Genomic DNA, 11,652 nt, shown 5'->3' on the forward strand with positions numbered 1-11,652 from the left:
AGTATTTTACTGGGTGACTTTCACTTTTACTTGAGTCATTTTCTATTAAGGTATCTTTACTTTTACTCAAGTATGACAACTGGGTACTTTTTACACAACTGATTAATAATAGGTGTACCACTCACTTCATAATACACAGGTATGCTTCCTATACGTCTGATATACAGTCAAATAGATTGTGTACTGACCTATACTTTATTTAGATAACCTATAGGCTATTACCAGTACTTGACTTGGACTGAAATAGGTGCAGGTACTCATGTTGGGTGCCGGTACTGTTTGTATTTAGGTGCAGGAGCTCCACAATGCTTTTGAGCTAATATTCTATAAGAGGAAAAGGAGTTCAAGCTGCTCAAGTCAAGCACAGCTATTACATACAGTTGAAGTCGGAAGTTTACATACACTTAGGTTGGAGTCATTAAAACTCGTTTTTCAACCACTCTACACATTTCTTGTTAACAAACTATAGTTTTGGCAAGTCGGTTAGGACATCTACTTTGTGCATGACTGTCACGCCCTGACCTTAGAGATCCTTTTTATGTCTCTATTTTGGTTTGGTCAGGGCGTGAGTTGGGGTGGGTATTCTATGTTCTATGTTTTGTAGTTCTATGTTTGGGCCGGTTAGGGTTCTCAATCAGGGACAGCTGTCTATCGTTGTCTCTGATTGAGAACCATACTTATGTAACGGATGTGAAATGGCTAGCGGGTACGTGCTAGTAGCGTTTCAATCAGTTACGTCACTTGCGCTGAAACCTAGATGTAGTGTTGCCCCTTGCTCTGCAAGGGCCGTGGCCTTTGTGGAGCGATGGGTAACGATGCTTCGTGGGCGACCGTTGTTGATGTGTGCAGAAGGTCCCGAGGTCGGGGCGAGGGGACGGTTTAAAGTTATACTGTTACATTGATGCTGTTGACCCGGATCACTGGTTGCTGCGGAAAAGGAGGAGGTTGAAAGGGGGGTGAGTGTAACGGATGTGAAATGGCTAGCTAGTTAGCGGGTACGCGCTAGTAGCGTTTCAATCAGTTACGTCACTTGCTCTGAAACCTATTAGTAGTGTTGCCCCTTGCTCTGCAAGGGCCGTGGCTTTTGTGGAGCGATGGGTAACGACGCTTCGTGGGTGTCAGTTGTTGATGTGTGCAGAGGGTCCCTGGTTCGCGCCCGTGTCGGGGACGTACTAAAGTTATACTGTTACACTTAGGCTGCCCTTTTTCCCACCCGTGTTTGTGGGAAGTTGACTTTGTTTAGGGCACATAGCCTTTAGCTTCACGGTTTGTTTTTGTAGTGTTTGTTGTTTTGTTTGGCGTCATTTTTATTAATAAAAAGGAAAATGTACGCTCACCACGATGCACCTTGGTCCTCTTCTTTTAACGTCCGTGACAATGACAACAATTGTTTTCAGACAGATTATTTCACTGTATCACAATTCCAGTGGGTCAGAATTTTACATACACTAAGTTGACTGCCTTTAAAAAGATTGGAAAATCCCAGAAAATGATGACATGCCTTTACAAGTTTCTGATAGGCTAATTGAAATAATTTTAGTCAATTGGAGGTTTACCTGTGGATGTATTTCAAGGCCTACCTTCAAACTCAGTGCCTCTTTGCTTGACATCATGGGAAAATGAAAGAAATCAGCCAAGACCTCAGAAAAAAAATTGTAGACCTCCACAAGTCTGGTTCATCCTTGGGAACAATTTCCAAACGCCTGAAGGTACCACATTCATCTGTACAAACAATAGTACGCAAGTATAAACACCATGGGACCGCGCAGCCGTCATACCGCTCAGGAAGGAGACGCATTCTGTCTCCTAGAGATGAACGTACTTTGGTGCGTAAAGTGCAAATCAATCCCAGAACAACAGCAAAGGACCTTGTGAAGATGCTGGAGGAAACAGGTACAAAAGTATCTATATCCACAGTAAAATCCACAGAGTCCAAATCGACATAACTTGAAAGGCCACTCAGCAAGGAAGAAGCCACTTCTCCAAAAGCACCATAGAAAAGCCAGACTACGGTTTGCAACTGCACATGGGGACAAAGATTGTACTTTTTGGAGAAATGTCCTCTGGTCTGATGAAACAAAAATAGAACCGTTTGGCCATAATGACCATCGTTATGTTTGGAGGAAAAAGGGGGAGGCTTGCAAGCCGAAGAACACCATCCCAACAGTGAAGGACGCGGGTGGCAGCATCATGTTGTGAGGGTGCTTTGCTGCAGAAGGGTCTTGTGCACTTCACAAAATAGATGGCATCATGAGGCAGGAAAAGTATGTGGATATATTGAAGCAATATCTCAAGACATCAGTCAGGAAGTTAAAGCTTGGTCGCAAATGGGTCTTCCAAACGGACAATGATCCCAAGTATACTTCCAAAGTTGTGGCAAAATGGCTTAAGGACAACAAAGTCAAGGAATTGGAGTGGCCATCACAAAGCCCTGACCTCAATCCTATAGAAAATGTGTGGACAGAACTGAAAAAGCATGTGGAGCAAGGAGGCCTCCAAACCTGACTCAGTTACACCAGCTCTGTCAGGAGGAATGGGCCAAAATTCACCCAACTTATTGTGGGAAGCTTGTCGAAGGCTACCCGAAACATTTGACCCAAGTTAAACAATTTAAAGGCAATGCTACCAAATACTAATTGAGTGTATGTAAACTTCTGACCCACTGGGAATGTGATGAAAGAAATAAAAGCTGAAATAAATAATTCTCTCTACTATTATTCTGACATTCCACATTCTTAAAATAAAGTGGTGATCCTAACTGACCTAAAATGGGGAATTTTTACTAGGATTAAATGTCAGGAATTGTGAAAAACTGAGTTTAAATGTATTTGGCTAAGGTGTATGTACACTTCCGACTTCAACTGTAGGTTAGTTTTACTTGTTCAATACATTTTTAACCATGCATTTATGATAAATTCTCAAACAGAGCGATATTCTAACCATTTCCTTTTCCTTCTCCATCTCTCAGCTGGCAACATCGCTATGGGAACTGGGTCAAAGTCACATCATATGATTCAGAATTTCACCCCCCCTCTCTCTGTCTCTCTCTGCTCAGCTGACTTGTATTTATGACAGAGGAGGGAGAGAGACATGGCCTCAGATGGAGGAGAGACTAAGCTAACAGGGAAATAGAAATTACAGTAACAGTATTCTACGGTGCGCAGAGCTACTGTGACTAGCCTAAATGGGGTAGATATTCTGTCTGAATGGGGTGATTAGCGGGTGCGATCTGTATCCTTGTCTAGACCAGTTGTTCTCTCTGCCTCGTCCAACTGTCCTTATATGAGCCTTCCCTGCACCGAGTGATTATACAGTCTGAGACAGAGACAGAGAAGAAGTCAGCGTTCACTAGACAGACTGGAGGTGTGAGGAGGAAATGTGTGTGTGTGTGTGTGTGTGTTCGTGTGTGTGTGTGTGTGTTCGTGCGTGTGTGTGTGTGTGTGTGTGACCTCACGTCCTGTCATGTGGCCTGTAACTAAGTCAGAGGTCACAGAAACGGAGGAGGGAGTCTAAACCTATGGTCTCAACATTTCCACTGATGCCACCCACTAACAGTCTCACACTGTAGCACACTACACGCACACAACAAAACCAACTGCTGAGAGATAGAAAGGAAATGTAAGGGTGTAATAGCATGTTTATTTATAAATAAGTATTGAAGCATAACAATATTAACAATGGACCAACAAGTACCAACATGTCTCTCAGTGTTGAGTTCCTGTTTAATTCATGATGATTGGAGTCTGAAGGCTGAAGAGTGCCCTAGCGTATGTGGTCACTGTGGGAACGAGCCTAACACTAGGCCTACTGGGAGCCCAGCACTAACCAACAGTATCATACATACACACAGGCTACCATGGGTGACATTTTAGATCTGTCCCAGGTATAAACATAGTATATACATCTAAAGTTCTAACCCCAGCCTGGCTCACATCCACCCAGAGTCTACTGACACTACAGGAGTTCCATCCTCTCTCTGATCATATCAAACATCTCAGTTTGTACATATGACTGGTTACGGACACACAACTGTGACAGAGCTGAGTCATGTGGAGTGATACATCAGTTCCATCTGTCTTTAAACTTGATTGAATGTGCTTTTATGACCCCCCCCCCCCCCCCCCCCCCCCCCCCCACCACAGGCATCACACATACTCTTACTAATCCCTGTATGATTCACCAAACCCTGGCCCATCAGCATTCTGTAGGCACACTCCGAGGGGATGGATGGATAAATGGTTTCGTGGTAGGACTGTATGAAATAATGAATACATGGATAGATGGATAGTAAAGGGATGAATGTATTTATGATCAGGAGTTTAGAACCTGCTGAGGGCCATGCGGAGCATCAGAGCCCCAAGTAGCAGAGCAGGGCTGGCTCCCAGGGCTCCAGCTGTGTTTTTGTGTTCCCCGTGCTGGTGGCCCTTATGAGGCCCATTGCAGTCATCAGTGAAACAACACTCCATCTTGGCTCCAGAGTTGCCACTGTGTGCCTTATCACAGAATGCTTTGTAGGAGCATGACTTCATCACCGTGTCTGAAACACAGGAGGGAGGGAGGAGAGAGGAGTGTGAGGAAAGGAGAGAGATGAGAGAGGAGTGGGGAGGAAGGGAGAGAGGAGTGGAGAGGGAGAGGGAGAGTGAGAGGAAAGATGTGAGGAATGAGATTTTTTTTATTGTCCTCTTCGGTGGACACATTTTTTGTGGGTTTTACAGCTTTTCATCTACATATACATACATTTTACATACATGGTACTTTTATATACAGCAATCACATAACTATTTTTTAAACAACATTTTTATTTAACTAGGCAAGTCAGTTAGTGGCAGGTAGCCTAGTGGTTAGCGTGTTAGGCCGGTAACCATAAAGGTTGCTGGATCGAATCCCCGAGTTGACAAGGTAAAAATTTGTCTTTCTGCCCCTGAACAACCCAGTGTTCCACGGTAAGCTGTCATTGTAAATAAGAATTTGTTCTTAACTGACTTGTCTAGTTAAATAAATTATTTACAATGACGGCCAAACCCGGACAACACTATATGACTCCCAATTGTGGTTGATAAAACTGCTGGGAATTTATCCAGAATCCTGAGAGATGATGACACAGTGATTACAGGGCATGGAGAGGGAGAGAGACTGCTGACACAAGAGAGAGAAATACGTACACATGTACTCTATTATCGAATTTCCGTGGTCATTGATTTAGTGTATGAAATAGTATAGTAGCATAAAGAATCGTGTTTATTTAGCTTTAAAATCTGTTTTGTACAAGATGTGTTCGTGTCAGTTCCACAGTAGCTAGAACACCGATAATATACAATTGAAGTCTAAAAAGTGTACCTTGCGGATCTTTGCGGAATTAAATCTTTTTGCAATCTAATAATTTCAGATCTACAGAAGTGTCTAGGGGTCGATGTGGATTTCGGCACTTGTACATCTGTGCTCTACTTTCTGCTGTGTATAGTCAAAGATAGTTAATCTGTGTTGTTTTCAATGGGAGAAAATGTATCATAGTGGCGTGTTCTAGCAGGTATTTGCATATTTCAAAAGTGCACATGTGCTTTAACTCAATTCGCCCTTGCACTCCTTGTAAACAATGCAATTTGTAGAAACGTTGGCAAAGGGTAACATCTACAAAACGTAGTGCACTCTGTTCTTAACAGATTTTAGTTTTGGGAACAGAAACCTGAATTGAGAGCTTTCCTTAGATGACAAAATCTGCAGAATGTTGGCCCAGTTCTATCTCTGCCATATTCCCCCACTGCAGGCCACTGGGCTTCCTCTTCGCACCATATTTGGTGGAGAGTGGAAATTCAACCGGATGCTTCAGATGTATACTGCCGGTGAAACATATGGCTCCTTGTTCTATCTGTGGTGTAGTGCTGATGGTGGTGCAACAGAGTTTCTAAACCCACACCAACTCAATGGGAGAAGTAAAACATTCTTCCTTAGCTGTTCATTTTCTCGAAATCTAAAGGCACAACCTATGTTTGAGCCAATTTCGTAAGTAGTCGATGTTATTTCTCCAACCTCGTGAAAGTGACAAACTGAAACGTTTACATTTTCGTCACATCAACTTTATATCGAAGGAGTGAGTGCCTTTGATTTGATGGCCTGTACAGGCGCAGTTCAGCGCGAGACAACCGTTGGACCGGGGACGTGTTTCTACGTATGAGGCTACCTAACCAACGTCGCCTTGACATCGCCTACAGGTGTGATCAGGGATTTCTAATTGGAGAAGCAGTTTCAGCCTATCTTCACACTACTCTTTGGTGGCGCTGTCCTACATTACAGTCAGGAAAATCAACTGACTCCTAGAACTAGCCTGACATCTAGTGGTAGAAGAAAATACTGCATGCTTTTGTAATAAAAGTAATTTATGGGAGTGTACTCACTCTGTCCTGTGATGGTGGAGCAGGCGTCAGCGAATTGAGGGCAGGTGGTGGATCCTTGTTTAGTACAATCATCCTCATTGGACGCTACGCATGAGTGACACTTCAGTGCGTGACCTTTACACATGGAACAGGAGAGAACATCTGAGATGAGACTAAGCAGCATGTACCAACACACACAGAAAGACTAGCAATCCCTCTGCAAGAAGGTTGGATCGAGGCTACCTCTCAACATAACCCTAACTCTCAGTCTCAACATGCACACCTTGTCTCTGAGTAACCGGGAGCCCATAAATACAAACTAATATCTGATAATGTACAGAGCAACTCCACGGCTGTGTCTGTGACCTAACCAGGAATGACCCTGTCCATATGATCTGTCCTGTCAACCCCTCTGGCTTTTATGAACAAATAAGAGCACACTGAAACCCACTGTCAGCCGGTCAGACAGAGAGACAGACACAGATAAGTAAACAGAGCCCTTCGCTAGCACTTCAAGGCACAACCCTTATCAATATGATGACTAAAACAAAATATACTAAAATCTGACCCCCTGGTACAGTTAGGGCTAGTGTTGACCTACGGTTAGTGTTAGCATCAGTTACTCTCATTGTGTCCCAGACTCTTCTGTGAATTATGTGATCCAACTAAGCTCTTGACATTTTGTTTGCCACCCACCAGATAAACACATTTCTAACCTGATTACATCATTTAACAATGACCCAGTAAAGACTATATATTCAGACCCACCGTTGAGTCAGAGCCCCCTTTAAAAAGCCCTTATAACCCCTTATGAAACCCTGAAACCCCCATACGGTCCCCCTCTAGTTGATCCAATAACCCTGCTACTACATGAACAAGGATACTTACTGTGGCAGGCCAGGCATACCAACATCAGCAGAGCCAGGACAGTCTTCATAGTGCTGGATGCACGGTGCGTATAAGTGTGCGTTTGGAAGTCCAGTGCTGGAGTGGGAGCGGAGAGGAGGTAAACGCAGAGGAGAGAAAAGAGAATGGGGGCAGGGGTGTCTTTGGGCCAATAACATCTTAGCCCTAATCCCTATCAACCCTGCACACCCAGCACCCTTTGTTATTGTGTTAATGAGCTTACCCAGGGTAGCTTTGACAGGGTCAGGTATACTCCCAATACTGTCGTCTGTACTGTATTCACTCACTCATTCACCTTTGCGGTCAGCCCCCCCCCCCCCCTGACAGTATGCTGTCTTAGTGATCAGGGAAATAATACAACCACACTGGGGTTGTCAGACCATTCACACCAACTACAGTGAAATTCAACCTAAAATGTGTCTCGCATATACTTGCCCTCTAACATCAATTTCGCACAGTATATGTGAGTCTGCGTGCATGTGTCTTTATCTCTGTGAGTGTGTCACACAGAGGACATTGTTGTGTCAGGGGATGTTAGGTCTGAGAATAAGAGGATAAAGCCGACATGGTGACGCCTTTCACACTCTGTTCGGCTGCTAGGCCAGGGCTAGACTACGGTTCTCTGGCAGAGACCGAGGATTCAGTTAAGTCAGTGCTTGTAGCTGTGATGTCAGACCCAATCTGTCTAGCCGTGATGGCAGACCATACCTGTGAAGCTGTGATGTCAGACCATACCTGTGAAGCTGTGATGGCAGACCATACCTGTGAAGCTGTGATGGCAGACCATACCTGTGAAGCTGTGATGGCAGACCATACCTGTGAAGCTGTGAACAGAGAAACTCTCCTGCACACAGAAGCCATGAGAACACACTTCTTTATTACTGCAATCTTGTTTACTCAAGACACACTGCATATACCATATGTCAACATAGTCAGTATAGCTGTACTTTTCTTATAACCACTTCACAAATAATGACAATTCAAAGAAGGGATCGTCGGTGACATACATAACGTTTAAAAAAAATATATATATTGTTTAACGAAACCGTCAGTGAAGCTGGAGGTAACGCAACTGCAGAATGGCGCAAAAATGTGCATGATTGTCACGTTCCTGACCTGTTTTCTGTTGTTTTGTATGTGTTTAGTTGGTCAGGGCGTGAGTTGGGGTGGGTAGTCTATGTTATGTGTTTTCTATGTTGGGTTAATGTGTGGCCTGGTATGGTTCTCAATTAGAGGCAGGTGTTTGTCGTTTCCTCTGATTGAGAACCATATTAAGGTAGGAGGTTCTCACTGTTTGTTTGTGGGTGATTGTTCCTGTGTCAGTGTATACCACATGGGACTGTTTCGTTTGTTCGTTCGTTTTAGGTAGTCTGTTCGTGCGTTCTTCGTCTATATGTAAGTTCGTTTGTTTCAGGTCTGTTGCCTTCGTTTATTGTTTTGTAGTTTGTTCTAGTGTTTTCGTGTTTCGTCTGTCATTTAAATAAATCGTTATGTATTCATCACCCGCTGCGCCTTGGTCCGTTCATGCACCACAAGACGAACGTAACAGAATCACCCACCAAACCCGGATCAAGCAGCGGGTTAACGGGCAGCAGCGACAGCAGCAGTGGGTCAAGGAGGAATGGACATGGGAGGAGATTCTGAACGGAGAAGGACCCTGGGCAGAGCCAGAGGAGTGTCGCCGCCCCAAAGCGGAGCTGGAGGCATCTAAAGCGGAGAGGCGGCATTATGAGGCGCTAGCAAGGCAGAGCGGCTGGAAGCCCGAGAGGCTCACCCAAAAATTTCTTGGGGGGAGGCTAAAGGGTAGTGTGGCGAAGTCAGGTAGGAGACCTGCGCCAACTTCCCGGGCTTACCGTGGAGCGCGAGAGTACGGGCAGACACCGTGTTACGCAGTAGAGCGCATGGTGTCTCCTGTACGTGTTCATAGCCCGGTGCGGGTTATTCCACCTCCCCGCACTAGCCGGGCTAGAGTGAGCATTGAGCCAAGTGCCATGAAGCCGGCTCAACATATCTGGCCTCCAGTACGTCTCCTCGGGCCGGTGTACATGGCACCAGCCTTACGCATGGTGTCCCCGGTTCGCCAACACAGCCCAGTGCGGGTTATTCCACCTCCCCGCACTGGACGGGCTACGGGGAGCATGCAACCAGGTAAGGTTGGGCAGGCTCAGTGCTCAAGGGAGCCAGTACGCCTGCACGGTCCGGTATATCCGGCGCCACCTTCCCGCCCCAGCTCAGTACCACCAGTGCCTACACTACGCACCAGGCTTCCAGTGAGTCTCCAGAGCCCTGTTCCTCCTCCACGCACTCTCCCTGTGGTGCGTGTCTCCAGCCCAGTACCTCCAGTTCCGGCATCACGCACCAAGCCTCCTGTGCGTCTCCAGAGCCCTGTACGCACTGTTCCTGCTCCCCGCACACGCCCTGAGGTGCGTGCCCTCAGCCCGGTACCACCAGTGCCGGTACCACGCACCAGGCCTATAGTGCGCATCGAGAGTCCAGTGTGCCCTGTTCCTACTCCCCGCACTAGCCTTGAGGTGCGTGTCTCCAGTCCGGTACCACCTGTTCCGGCACCACGCACCAGGCCTACTGTGCGCCTCAGCAGGTCAGAGTCGGCCGTCTGCCCAACGCCGCCTGCACTGCTCGTCTGCCCAGCATCGTCTGAGCCATCTGTCTGTCCAGCGCCGTCTGAGCCATCCGTCTGTCCAGCGCCGTCTGAGCCATCCGTCTGCCCAGCGCCTTCTGAGCCATCCGTCTGCCACGAGCCATTAGAGCCGCCCGTCTGTCCCAAGCCATTAGAGCCGTCCGTCAGTCAGGAGCCGCTAGAGCCGTCCGTCAGTCAGGAGCTGCCAGAGCCGCCAGCCAGTCAGGAGCTGCCAGAGCCGCCAGCCAGTCAGGAGCTGCCAGAGCCGCCAGCCAGTCAGGAGCTGCCAGAGCCGCCAGCCAGTCAGGAGCTGCCAGAGCCGCCAGCCAGTCAGGAGCTGCCAGAGCCGCCAGCCAGTCAGGAGCTGCCAGAGCCGCCAGCCAGTCAGGAGCTGCCAGAGCTGCCCTTCAGTCATGAGCTGCCCTTCAGTCATGAGCTGCCCTTCAGTCATGAGCTGCCTTCCAGTCATGAGCTGCCTTCCAGTCATGAGCTGCCTTCCAGTCATGAGCTGCCTTCCAGTCATGCGCTGCCTTCCAGTCATGAGCTGCCCTACAGTCATGAGCTGCCCTACAGTCATGAGCTGCCCTACAGTCATGAGCTGCCCTACAGTCATGAGCTGCCCTACAGTCATGAGCTGCCCTACAGTCATGAGCTGCCACTCAGTCCGGAGCTGCCACTCAGTCCGGAGCTGCCACTCAGTCCGGAGCTGCCACTCAGTCCAGAGTTGTCCCTCTGTCCTGAGCTACCTCTTTGTCCTGAGCTACCTCTTTGTCCTGAGCTACCTCTCTGTCCTGAGTTGTCTCCTCTATTTTAGAGGGGCGTTGGTGAAGGTTCCTGGACCATGGTCGGGGGCGAGGGTCGCCACTCAAGGGACGCTAAGGAGGGGGACAAAGACAGTGGTGGAGTGGTGTCCTCGTCCACCGCCGGAGCCTCCACCGCGGACAGATGCCCACCCAGACCCTCCCCTTGAGTTTTAGGGGTGCGCCCGGAGTTCGCACCTTGAGGGGGGGGTTCTGTCACGTTCCTGACCTGTTTTCTGTTGTTTTGTATGTGTTTAGTTGGTCAGGGCGTGAGTTGGGGTGGGTAGTCTATGTTATGTGTTTTCTATGTTGGGTTAATGTGTGGCCTGGTATGGTTCTCAATTAGAGGCAGGTGTTTGTCGTTTCCTCTGATTGAGAACCATATTAAGGTAGGAGGTTCTCACTGTTTGTGGGTGATTGTTCCTGTGTCAGTGTATACCACATGGGACTGTTTCGTTTGTTCGTTCGTTTTAGGTAGTCTGTTCCTGTTCGTGCGTTCTTCGTCTATATGTAAGTTCGTTTGTTTCAGGTCTGTTGCCTTCGTTTATTGTTTTGTAGTTTGTTCTAGTGTTTTCGTGTTTCGTCTGTCATTTAAATAAATCGTTATGTATTCATCACCCGCTGCGCCTTGGTCCGTTCATGCACCACAAGACGAACGTAACAATGATAGAGACGGCTGTCAACGAATCAGCATTCAGGGCTGGAACCACCCAGTTTATAATGCATCTTGTTTAACTATGGCGTCCACAGAGCGGTATGGCGGAGAGGGAACTAGTACTGTGAGGCGGTGTGACTCCACAGGGGTGAAGAAGAGTATTTAGCAGAACCAGTTCAGCAGTGAATAAGAGAAACGTTATCTTTCTATGCCACTAAATAGGTGCTGCAGTAAAACACACTGGGTGCGTCCCAAAGGGCACCCTATTCCCTATATAGTGCA

Source organism: Salvelinus namaycush, chromosome 1, assembly GCF_016432855.1.
Source record: "Salvelinus namaycush isolate Seneca chromosome 1, SaNama_1.0, whole genome shotgun sequence".
NCBI classification, from domain to species: Eukaryota; Metazoa; Chordata; class Actinopteri; order Salmoniformes; family Salmonidae; genus Salvelinus; species Salvelinus namaycush.